The 13820-nt window shown below is 37.9% G+C and overlaps 1 pseudogene; it reads left to right on the forward strand.

Annotated features, from left to right (window-relative positions):
• The first annotated feature begins 11969 nt into the window (after positions 1–11969).
• LOC138313615 (heat shock 70 kDa protein 12A-like) lies at positions 11970–13050 on the forward strand (annotated as a pseudogene).
• The last annotated feature ends 770 nt before the right edge of the window (positions 13051–13820 follow it).

A 13820-nucleotide genomic window follows, 5' to 3' on the forward strand; every position in this document is an offset into this window, starting at 1 on the left:
CATTTCTTCGAAGTTTATAATAATAAAAATAATCATTGATTTTATGTATGGACTACAACTGAAATTTCTTTATCCGCAGCTTATTATGTGATGATTTTTAAAACATTCTTTTAGTATTTCATGTTATCATATAACATTTACTTCTTGTTTTAATATATACTAGTGTATAATCTGTCAATTTTTTTTTTTTGGCCATATTGGCATATATGTATACAAGACACTTATTTGTGTTTATTATTTCATTATATATAATTGCAGCATGAGATTTTATGTTTGCATGGCTTTTATGTGTACAATTATAGCAATTTTCTAGACTGTGATATTATGATTTTGTTTTTGTGATATGATAATTTAATCTGTGATATGATTTACTGTACTGTAAATACTGTACATTTTATATGTTCGACCACATGTGAGAAGAGTCTTTGACTGAATGTGCAATCGAATGAAAATAAAGTCCATTATTATTATTATTACTATTATTACAAGCTAACCGATACTTACATTATATATATCATTGGCTTCTTAGGTAAAATCTGTGTTTTCGTTTAAATATCACATACAGTGTATATAACAATAATGACAATAAAAAAGCTAACCGAATTTTATAACATATATGTATAATTCATTTTTCACAAAAAATAATACGGGCAGCCACTTGAAACGTCATGATATACACGTGCATATCAAAAGGTCTCCAATACTTTTAAATGACATACGTATCAAATTACTAGTAAACGTTTCTGTCATAATTTGCGTGCCCCTGTGTTTTGGCTGAGGTGACCAAGATTGCATTTTACGGTCTCGGAATAGCAGTTGAGACTGCTTGTTTTACACATGTTCATAGAAATTTAACTGTCGAAAACAGATATATCTAGATTTAATATCCCATGAAAAGTTCATAGAAATTTAACTGTCGAAAACATCGTGGGTAGCGATATACCAAGATCGTCTCCTTGCAGGCGGTGTATGGGATTCGCAATTTATTTAGTCTAGATGAAATAAATGATTATTCTAATTACTTGTTTATGTAAATAATGAATGTACTTGCAATATTTTCAACGTTGGACATTTTTATTTTGCTATAATTGATATCGATGCTGCTATCGATTGTGCGATGAGATGAGATGAGGAGGTTTTGCCGAGTCATCTCGGTTTTTCCCTGTCGACACACCAAAATAAAACTTGTATTGTAAGATAGTGACCGTGTATTCCGTTTATCTTGCAACTTTTTCATTGTATATAAACAGATGATGGTTTTCAAAACGAAAGCAAATTGCCTGTTATTTACACGATTTCGCTCAAAGCGAAACGCTTCTTTGATGATCAAGAAAAGATGCATTCACTAAACCGAATGAGTGTGTACTCATTTTTACTACCGTGGGAAATATGTAAGCGACGTCATTCCGGTGATTGTGACGTCACTGTTTGGCGGGACTGACTGCCGTTTCATTCACTCCTACTAAAAGTGACGTCACTGGAATGTTCGGGATCAAGTCATCAAATTTAGAAATTGAATCAAACGAAAGAAAATAAACATTTATTTACTGACATCGTACAATTTTCCTACCGAAACTATTACAGGAAATTCTTATTATACGGTATCGAACTCTGTGCCCGACTAATGTCGATATTAGTGCTGAAAATGCGCTGTGTCTTGATATTGTTCCGCTTCTTTTGCTTACTTTAAATTCGTAAAATGAACTTAACCCGCGAAGGGCGTTAGAACGCTTGTTTTCAACGTGAAAAAAACACCGTAGTGATAAAGACCTTCCAAGTGAATATTTGCATCAGGCAAATAGGGACACAAAAAGACGATTTTCTCCAAAATTAAGTAAGTTACACTACAATAATTTTGCTGGAACACTTAAAAAATCGTTCTAATTTCAGAACAATTGCAATTATGACGATATCCCTTACAGTATTTTTATTATTATTATTATATATAATGTAAGTTAACAAGCTAACCGATATTTACATAATATAATATGAATTTTAAGGCAAAGCCTCAGACGAGCGCAGCTACTTTTAAAAAATGTAAATATTGTTAGGATTATAATCTCAGAATGATATTAAAACTGTTTTAACTTGTAGTCCGATCATTAATTTTTAGTAAATGCTATTCTCCAATATTATTGTCTAGCAGTCGTCATATACAGGTCAGAAAGAAATATTCAACTGGATTATTTCATTTTTTTCGATCCTGTTTCTCTCCAATGCGGAAAACTTGGCAACATTCCATGTATCAAAAATGCGCGGGAATATGTGGCGTCATCTTTAGCATCAAGCTTCCTGACGTCACGGCTGACGGTGCCGTGCGCTTGACAACACACAGACAGTATCTCATTTTGACCAGTACATTTATTGTGCGGTTCTTATCCTTTTGTAGTTATCTAAAACTACTTACAGTAATTTCAAAGTGTATCCTGGTGAAACGTTTTGCCTACAGAGAAAATTTAAAATCTCGTCGTGCTGATAACGAGAATTAAAACATGGCTGCCTGCATGGAGGCGCGAGACTTTCCCCGCGGGACACGATTTCAAAGTCCAAGGGGTACTGGAATGTATTGGATTCTATATGCTCACACACGTGTTATGGTTAGTAGAGCTTCGCTCTACGCGGCCTTCGGCCGCGCAGAGAGCTGCGCTCTTATCACGTCATTTTTCGCAATTTTCAGTCATGTGGACATGACGTACATAGCAATTATTTTACATGATGAATAATTTGCGTGCCCCTGTGCTTGGGCTGAGGTGACCAATATTACATTTCACGGTCCCGGAATAGCAGTTGAGATGGGTTGTTTTTATCTTGTACACACGTTCCTTCCACATATTCATAATTCTAAATATAACTGTCGAAGACAGATATATCTGGATCAAATTATCGATGAAAAGTTACATAATACATATGTATAAGACCACGATCGAGTGCATTGTGGGTAGCGATAGGCCTAGGACGTCTCCTTGCAGGCGGTATATATGTGAAATTTTCAAATTATTATTTGCCTAGATGAAATAAATGATTTGTTTTAATGTCCAGGAGACAGGAGTCATCTCGTCTTTTCGTGTCGACACCAAAATAAAACTAACAGGCCTATTCAAGGATCCGTCCTTGGCCTACTGTAAGAGACTGACCGTGTATATATCCAATGTAAATCCTCAGATATATAATTATTTATTTTGTAGTAATAGCTACATGTACATGTAGCCCTCGCCAGATTTTGTGAATAGTTTGAATAGGCATGTTTGCATGATATATTAAAAAAAAAACGAAAAAAAAAAACTTTGCCGCCGGTGGTGAGAATCGAAAGATCAGAAGATCTGCACGTTAACACTAAGCCATATATCTAGAGTACATTTTTTTACTAGTTGGGCGACACCTGAAGGAGTGTCGCGGATGAAATGAAGAGAAGAGAAAGGGAAGATAACTCTTGTTGTTACCCTTAAACGGGACCAATTCCATAAGGTTATGAACGAGAGGCCAATGGGCCTTAACGGTCATCTGGCTATTGGCACAATACAACACCTCAAAGAATAAAGAAGTGGCACACAGTTAAGGCAATCCAAAAAAACTCATTTATTTGAAGAAATGCAGGTCCTGATATATTTAATGGATTAGACTAATGAATGAAGGTCCCTTGATCCCCACCATGCTGCAAATCCAATTTCCAGTCTCAAGGTAGTCATTCATGTTACAGGCTCAATATCAGGTCTCTATAGGCCTTTAAGTTATTCACACGAAGTCGTTAAAATTTTTTTAGCCTATTTGACCTGATGAAGGTCAAGATAATTTATTTGAACAAACTTTATAGCCCTTCATCCAAGCATGCCGCAGACCCTATATGAGTACCCTGGGACTTTTGGTTCTTGAGAAGAAGTCGTTTAAAGATTTTAGCATTTTTGACCCCTGTGACCTTGAGTGAAGGTCAAGGTCCTTCATTTGAACAAACTTGGTAGCCATTCATTCTAGCATGCGACAGACCCAATATCAGATCTCTAGGCCTCTTGGTTATTCACAAGAGGTCATTTAAAGATTTTACCCTATTTGACCCCTGTGACCTTGAATGAAGGTCATTGTCCTTCATTTGAACAAAGTTGGTAGCCATTCATCTGTGCATGTCACAGGCCCAATATCAGGTCTCTAGGCTACTTATTTATTCACATGAAGTCGTTTAAAGATTTTAGCCTATTTGACCCCTGTGACCTTGAATGAAAGTCAAGGTCATCTGTTTGAACAAATTTGGTAGCCATTTATTCTAGCATGCCACAGACCCAATATCAGATCTCTAGGCCTCTTAGTTATTCACAAGAGGTCATTTAAAGATTTTACCCTATTTGACCCCTGTGACCTTGAATGAAGGTCATTGTCCTTCATTTGAACAAAATTGGTACTAAGCCATTCATCTCTGCATGTCACGGTGAGGCCCAATATCAGGTCTCTAGGCTACTTATTTATTCACATGAAGTCATTTAAAGATTTTAGCCTATTTGACCCCTGTGACCTTGAATGAAAGTGAAGGTCATCTGTTTGAACAAATTTGGTAGCCATTTATTCTAGCATGCCACAGACCCAATATCAGATCTCTAGGCCTCTTAGTTATTCACAAGAAGTTGTTTAAAATCTTTTAGCCTATTTGACCCCTGTGACCTTGAATGAAGGTCAAGGTCATTCATTTGAACAAACTTGGTAGCCCTTCATCCCAGCATGCTACAGGCCAAATATCAGTACCCTGGGCCTTTCATTTGAATGAAAAAGTTTCGCACTGCAGACTGCAGACGGCGCACGATGACGGACGATGCATGATGACAATAGATCTTCCTGACCCTTCGGGTCAGATGACCTAAAAATATACCAGAGCTTGAAGTCATTTAAGGATTTTAGTCTATTTGACCCCTGTGACCTTGAATAAAGGTCAAGGTTATTTATTTAAACAACCTTGGTAGTTCATTGTATAATATATACTGGCAGTTAACCTGAAAGATACAATATAATTGATTGTCTATAAAAACACCAATAAAGGAATGTAATTAAAAAATGAAAAAATCCTTTTAAGCTACATCCTCAATACTAACTCCATGGGTAACTATCACTGACGTAATATCCACTCTTGGAATATCTCATAGTAACTTGGAGCCACTTCAGAAGAAACAAACTGACCAATCACAGGCTTGCAGAAATCATTTTTGGCTACATCCTCAATACTCCAGGGGTTACTATCACTGACGTAATATCCACCCATGGACTAATATCTCTTAGTAAAATTGGATGCAGTTCAGAAGAAAACAAGAGGCCCAAGAGGCCTTGATGGTCACCTGAGTGCTGATACAGAAAGAACATTGCAAAGTTGGTTCAAATCTATAACAAGAGGCCCATGGGCCTAAACGGTCATCTGACTCATGGCACAAAACAACAAAGTCACAGTATAAAGTATTGGTTAACGATTACTATAAACAATACAAGGAACTCCTAAGTTGAATATGTAAGTTTCTGAAATAGGTAAATGTCATTTGTTGAACAAACTTTGTAGCCCTTCATCCATATATAGTTGTAACCCATTCAAGGATTAATATGAGGAGTTGTCAGATTTTAAAGCCAAATTTCAGCAAAGCTCCCATTTTGGACCTCCGCCGTACTATCCCCATGGGTCTTAGCTCGGTCCTTTATAAAATATGATTGTCCTCACCTTAAGTTCCCCCTTCTGAATCAATTAAAACCCCTATAGACCAATTTTCATTGAGATCGGAGACTGAAACCTGAAAACAGGAAGTGGGCCAGTGGCCATCTTGGAATACCAAAATCTTTACGAAAATGTTTGCATGTTGTTCGGCATCAATTAAAACCCCTATAGACCAATTTTCATTGAGATCGGAGACTGAAACCTTAAAACAGGAAGTAGGCCAGCGGCCATCTTGGAATACCAAAAATCTTTAAGAAAATGTTGTATGTTGTTCGGCATCAATTAAAACCCCTATAGACAAATTTTTCATTGAGATCGGAGACCGACGCCTGAAACAGGAATTGGGACAGCTAAAATTAAGAAAATTTGCCATTTTGGGGCCCCACCCCTCAGCCTCTAGGGGTCAGACCAGACTCATTTATATAAAATATGATTGTCCTTCCCCAATGATGTTTCACACCAAATATGGATGAAATTCATCCAAGGATGAAGGAGGAGTAGGATTTTAAAGCTAAAATTAAGAAAATTTGCCCTTTTGGGGCCCCATCCCTAAGCCCCTAGGGGTCGGAACCAGACTCATTTATATAAAGTATGATTTTCCTTCCCCAATGACGTTTCACACCAAATATGGATGAAATCCATCCAAGGATGAAGGAGGAGTAGGATTTTAAAGCTAAAAATTAAGAAAAATTTGCCCTTTTGGGGCCCCACCCCTCAGCCCTAGGGGCCGGGACCAGGCTCATTTAAATAAAATATGATTGTCCATCGAAAATGATGTTTCACAACAAATATGGATGAAATCAATCAAAGGATGAAGGAGGAGTAGGATTTTAAAGCTAAAATTAAGAAAATTTGCCCTTTTGGGGCCCCATCCCTCAGCCCCTAGGGGTTGGACCAGGCTCATTTATATAAAATATGATTGTCCATCCCAAATGATGTTTCACACCAAATATGAATGAAATCCATCCAAGGATGAAGGAGGAGTAGGATTTTAAAGCTAAAATTAAGAAAATTTGCCCTTTTGGGGCCCCACCCCTCAGCCCCTAGGGGTCGGACCAGGCTCATTTATATAAAATATGATTGTCCTTCCCCAATGATGTTTCACACCAAATATGGATGAAATCCATCCAAGGATGAAGGAGGAGTAGGATTTTAAAGCTAAAATTAAGAAAATTTGTCCTTTTGGGGCCCCACCCCTCAGCGTGTAGGGGTCGGACCAGGCTCATTTATATAAAATATGATTGTCCGTCCCTAATGATGTTTCACACCAAATATGGATGAAATCCATCCAAGGATGAAGGAGGAGTAGGATTTTAAAGCTAAAATTAAGAAAATTTGCCCTTTTGGGGCCCCGCCCCTCTGCCCCTAGGGGTCGGACCTATCTCATTTATATAAAATATGATTGTCCTTCCCTAAGGATGTTTCACACCAAATATGGATGTAATTCACTCAAGGGTTTAGGAGGAGTAGGCTTTTGTATAAATAGTTTTACGCACGACGCACGGCGGCGGACGGCGCACGACGACGGACGACGAAACACGATGACAATAGGTCATCCTGACCTTCGGTCAGATGACCTAAAAAAAGCATTTATGAATTAAAAGAAACCCCTTTTGGACCCACTCCTCAGGCCCCTGGGGGTCAGTCATGGAAAATTTTGTTAATAGGATTCAAGGGCCATATCATACTGATAATTCTGACAACATTTGACTCATTTTTCTATTACAAATGACCAAATAATGTTCAAAAATGTGTTTTTTCCCTATAAAAACTATAGTAAACTTGACCCCTCCGAGGGGAAAACATGAGACCCCAAGGTTCATATATAATTCATAATTTTTGTAAAGGACCTTAAGACCTTTCCATCTATGAAGAGTATTTGATTCTACCATTTCCACAATTTTAGATGAAGGTTTTTGAAGTTTAAGCCTATCCTATTTGACCCATTTTAGCCCCACCCCTCAGGCCCCTGGGGGTCAGTTATGGGAAATATGTTAATATGATTCATTGACCATTTCATACTGATAATTCTGATTCATTTTCTATTACAAATGACCAAATAATGCTCAAAAATGTGTTTTACCTAAATAAAACTATAGTAAACTTGACCCCCTCCCCACGTGATTCCATCTATGAAGAGTATTTGATTCCACTATTTCTTGAATTTTAGAAGAAGATTGTTGAAGTTTTAGCCTAATTGACCCTTTTGGCCCCAACCCTCAGGTTCCTAGGTGACCATATAATTCACAATTTTGATTGACCTTTGGCCTTGAAAGGTCTCTGCAAAATTAGATTAGGTCACTGGAGACTTCATCTCAGGTGACCTCAAAACTGAGTCCTGCATAGACTTCCTTTCAAGATTACAGAGAAAGTGACACCCAACTTCAAACCAACCCCTGAGTGATAGTAACCCCTGGCGTATGGAGAAGGATTAGGCTATTACTCTGCTATTTTCTTAAATAAAGGGAGACTTAAAACTTGAATGTGGCATTTTATAATTGTCCCTATGACATACAATTAAGCAAGGAGTTCATCATAATTGCTATTGCTGCCTGGAATATGCATTTTCATAAATAATCATGCAAAAGTCTCTGCTAGCTACCCCCATTTTATCGAGAGAAAAAAAGAGTAAAAAAAAATGGTAATAATAGACAATATCGCCTGGCTGGCACTCAATCTCTTACAAATACATACATTTTAGAGAACAAGAAATGTTAAACAGTTTTTTACAGAGAAAAAAAAACCAAAATAAAACTACTGCTATAATCAAGTTAAAATAACCAGAAAATGTATAAATCTATGTAATAGATGTATAAATGTATGTATGTACTTCATATGATTGCAATTACTATACATGTATAATGTATATGGTATGTCGGAGTGAATGTGTATATGCCTGTATAGTCTGCGCCATGTTTTTGTGCGTTCGAGACAGTACAAATAGATTCATTTCACTGTTGCACTTGTTGCAATTTTCAAATTTGCATAATTTATGCAAAGTTACCATGGTTATAGAGCAAAAACATACTTCCTGTCAATAAAAATATCATTAAGTTTTTATCAGGGGCGTATTCAATATTTCAAACGCAGCAACTTAATTTCTAAATACTTAATTTGAATTTTGGTAGATTTAGGGGCCAAAAAGAGCCATTACCGTATCTAGTCCTTTCATAAAAATATATCGTTGGATTTCCTTATTACTCAAATCGCGGTTATAAGCGGGTTGATAGCTAAAAGTTGTCGTGTTAACATTTCGTTCCGAAGGAACGATAACAGTTGTTATCGTACCTTACGTCTCTTCATTTCATATATTACATGACATTTTCTATAAAAACTAGATAACATTGTTATTTTAATCACCTATCTTTAATAGCAAATATTTGATGATGTATGATTTAGTATTTCTAATAGGAAAAAAAATGTAAATGTAATGTGCATGTAGCTGTTGTTTCAGCATGAAGAAAAGTGGGGAAAAAGATAATAACACATTGATAACAAATCACAACGTTTTTTGTTGTTCTTTAATATACCTGGTATACGATAATCTTTGTTTGTAATTCTATTGATTTTTTTTTCTGAAATGCTCGAACGTCGGTGAAGACACCTCCTGAGAAGAATGTATAAGTTAGATTTCGCCGAGACGAAGCACGGGCTCGTGTTACGTTGATACGGAGAAAACGACAGTTTTTATTTTATACCATGGAATTGTACAATATTATCTTTTATAGATTATATCTTTCGATCGAGCCTACTGCGTATGCATCGTAAAATTCTACTAAGTTGCATGAAAAATCACGATAGCTGCAGGTACAGGTAGGCCTATACAATGCACAGTCGATGTCGGGAACAGATCCGATTTGATGCATTCAACTCAAATAAAAAAAATGAATGCTATTGCCGAAACTTTTTGGACTAAAAATAATTCATGTGAATGTTTAAGTCTTCAAAGATCGTTTTTTTTATTGAATAAGAAAAAAAACACCACCAAAAAATCACGATAGCTGCTCGCAACCCAGTACCGCGGTTTCATCGGTTTTCGACGGCGAAAGACCAAAATAGATTTTTTACACACAATGTCAAACATATTCAATTCAAATCATTAATTATATGTTTCAGATGCATGTTAATGATGTTTTTATGCAATATTTCATGAATTTCATCTACTAGGCCTAAACGAAGCATTGTATCCACAAACGCTGCGCCCGTTGTCAGTATAATGTGACCGGGTGGGGTGTGTTGCTTGGTGTCTTCGGCAGCATTCTTCAGTGATATAGCACTATAAAAAGGGCAACAGTTCCACTATACAAGAAGACACAACATGAATATACCGCAGTCTCCCAAAACATGCACCTCGCACAACATACACGCAACACACCACATACATGGGAGGCCGTCCTTACATGACCATAGCTGTTAATAGGACGTTAATTAATCAAACAAACAAACAAACAAACAAACGCACAACCGACTACAATACTTAGCCTAGGCCTACTGTTTCTTTTTCTTTTTGTCAAAGTGACGTTTAAATAATGAAACGTATCAAGATATAGTAACACTATTATTTTTAAACTATGTTATGCTGTATATGAGTGCAAATTGCCACCATAATACCACAAATGAATGCTTATTCCTTCAAAACGTCAGCTTGTAAGGTCGAATCACCCGGGAGGACTAAAAAGTGACGTCATTGGAATGTTCGGGATCAAATCGTCAAATTTAGAAATGGTAATCAGAATAAAGAAATTAAACATTTATTTACTCACATCGCAATATTTTCCTATCGCAACTGTTACAGGAAATTCTTATTACCTGGTATCGAGTTCTATGCCTGATTAATCTCGATATTAGTGCTGAAAATATCTGGTTTATTGATATTGTTCCGCTACTTTTGTTGAGTTTGAATTCGCAAATTCGAAGGGCGTCAGAACGCTTGTTTTCAACCGGAATCAACACCGTAGTGATAAAGACCTTCCAAGTGAATTTTTGCATCGGGGGAACAGGGACATAAAAAGTTGATTTTCTCAAAAAGTAAGAAAAATAAAATACATTAATTTTGCTGGAACACTAAAAAATCATTCTGATTTCGGAACAGTTGGAATTATGAAGATACCTCTAACAGTATTTTTATTATTAGTAGTATATATTATGTAAGTTAATTATGTATCCACTAAAATCAGCTGTCTTGGTTTTCTAGCAATCTCCACTTTATTAACTAATAATACCATTTGTGAACTACTCTCGAGCCATCCGGCCATATATACAAGGTGGCAGTTAACCCATGCTTACCTACATGTAGACATACATATATTATGTATATGCCGCTCCTAATTCCAATTGGCTATTCGAACTGATGAGCTAGTCCAATGAAATATCTCGTACTATAAGACTACGTCCCGATAGTCTATCTGTATACAAACATGGCCGTTCAGGAGCGAAATACAACCTACATAACAGAAGTGCCATATCTTTCGTAAATAGCCGAAGCGATTGAAATTATTCCTCACTTTAATTTAATTCAAAAACTGGTATTTATAAGAGCCACTAATATCAATGATATCTTAGCGCCGTATATTTCAGCCGCTAACTATATATACATACGCCAACAATACCCGTCTTGACTATATGACACTTAAATCTTCCGTGTTTTTGTTATTGTTATATAATCATATGTGTTATGCTTTGAGATGAGTTAGTTAGGGTCTAGAGCTCGGACGGCACGGCCGGTTTTCGGATACTCCGGAAATCGCCTACCGACTTCTAGGAAGTTGTATTTAATCATTTATAATTTTTTAATTATACAGCATCTTTGAATTTTGTACTTTTAATCGGAATATATCACAGCGACGTCATCTTCGCGATATTTGTGATCCGCCATTTATAGCAGCCATTTGCATTTACTACAATAGGCTCCTGCGCTATTTGCTGGTCCGATTTTGCCAAACAAACTGTTGGAGTACCTGGCATAGTCACAACTGAGCACGATGGCATGATTATTTGGTTCCATCAATGCAATTCACACGAGTTCTATGTCTTCTCCAGAAATATACATTACATACAAGACTGGCAGTTAGCCAGGGTATATACCAATAATTAATGAAATTAGTTCTGTTCAATTGCAGCACAGTAATGAGTTTTTAGGCTTGCAAAATATCACTGTTTAAAGGCTTTACATGAACCTTAAGTATATAGGGGACGAACTCTTCCGATGGCGAAAACAACAAGAGGTGGTGTATAAGCCCATGGGCCCCAACATAATCACAATCCTAATTTGTATTGTTCTCATTTCAAACAGGCGGTACCATCGATATAACGGTCCATGAAGTATTAAAGTCGGGTTCCTTAAAGAAATCTACGAAGCTAATGGTTGGGACTGGGGAGGAACTAAAGTAGATGCTTCGTTTGAGGAATTTCTGGAAATTATCGTCGGTAAACCTGCATTTAAGCACTTCAAGACGAACGAGGTGACAGACGTTATCGACTTGCAACGGAATTTCGAGGTCAAAAAGAGGAATTTGAAACTTAATGATCCTGAAAGTAAATCCACATTCGCAGTGCCTTATCCTCTTATGGAATCATTCAGACAGTTCAATCCAGGTAAGGGATTGCCTGAAGCTACAAAAGATACAGGTTTCTCCCCTGAAGATGTGGAATGTGAATCGGGGTAAAATCCGCCTTTCCCAATCCAAAACAAGAGCTCTGTTTGACTCATCCTTGACATACATAACCAAACATGTTTCGGACATCCTCAGTCAACCAGAGGTATCCAATTGCGAGGCTATATTGATGGTAGGTGGGTATTCCGAGTGTCAATATCTACAGGAAGCTATCCGCAGCATTGCTGGAAACAGACGTCTAATCATTCCGAGCGGGGCAGGTCTGGCCGTATTGAAGGGAGCTGTTATCAATGGTCACCGTCCGGGGACATTGTCTCAGCGGATATGTAAATACACTTACGGGATAGACGTACGTAATTCGTTTGGAGTCGATGGGTATGATAAATATCGCATTGTAGATGATGATGGTGAGGTGAAGTGCGAAAACTGCTTCTATACCTTTGTCAGTCTAAAGGATCGCTTGTGTCGTTAGGGAATCATCAGTAACTAAATCAGTCACAGTTGGGCATTCCTCAGCAACCAGCATTTTGTTACCGTTGTATGCAGTTCTACATTGAATGTCCTAAATATGTTGTACAGACGACAGTTGTCAGAAGATCGGACAAGTGACACTGGTACATGCCTGATATCACATTAGGTAAAGAGAGGGGATGCAAATGTGACTCTATACCTTCGGAGGTTCAGAGATCCCAACTTACCGCTGTCCCGGACAAACACACAGTAAAACAGATCAGTTCATGTTTTGACTTCCTCGGCTAGACTGTTTAAATAGCCTGGTATCCCAACATTCAAACACAACATTACCGTCATCCTACTCATCGCATCATACCATTAGCCCCCCCTCCTCACCTCTTCCCCCATATACTCACCCCCTCACCTATCTATAGCCTCACTTCTATGAGATTCCTGTTATCGCGCGCTATGCGCATGACTCTAGAGCACCCCACCGCCCGCGTTGCGCCCCATGTCTACTATCCGCTATCCACGCTATAATTCCCCCACCACCCTTCCCCCCCGTCTCACGACGCGGCACCTAGCGCGGTCAAGTCTCTTTCACGATGTGGCCCAGACTACCATCAATAGCCTGATTCCCACCCCACCACGTGGCCTATCGGCCCGCACTAGAGACTACGCACACGGGGCCGTTGGCCCCTCGGCCCCTTCCAATTGGCCAGGCTCCTGCCTCAATAGGGCGGACTACCACGAAAACATGCGCCATCTCTTTAATTGTATTTTTTCTCTTTATTTTTGTTCTCAATCCTCCACCTGCTGCACCCCCAGCGCTCCCCCTCTCACCTTTCACTTATCCATGAAATATCAGGAAAACGCCCAGTAATGGACAGATTTTTAATAACCAGAAAGATCTTCTCGGAAAGCTATCTCAATGATATCAGTTTTGTGCAGTCTCCTGATGTACTCAAATTAGTAATATTCAATATGTGAGAATTCAAAATAATTATATAAAATATCATGTACTGTACCTTCATTAGAGTGGGACGCAGTACGTAGACCCGAAGTATTGTCTTATT

This window comes from Argopecten irradians, unplaced genomic scaffold (assembly GCF_041381155.1).
Source record: "Argopecten irradians isolate NY unplaced genomic scaffold, Ai_NY scaffold_0779, whole genome shotgun sequence".
Taxonomy (NCBI): domain Eukaryota; kingdom Metazoa; phylum Mollusca; class Bivalvia; order Pectinida; family Pectinidae; genus Argopecten; species Argopecten irradians.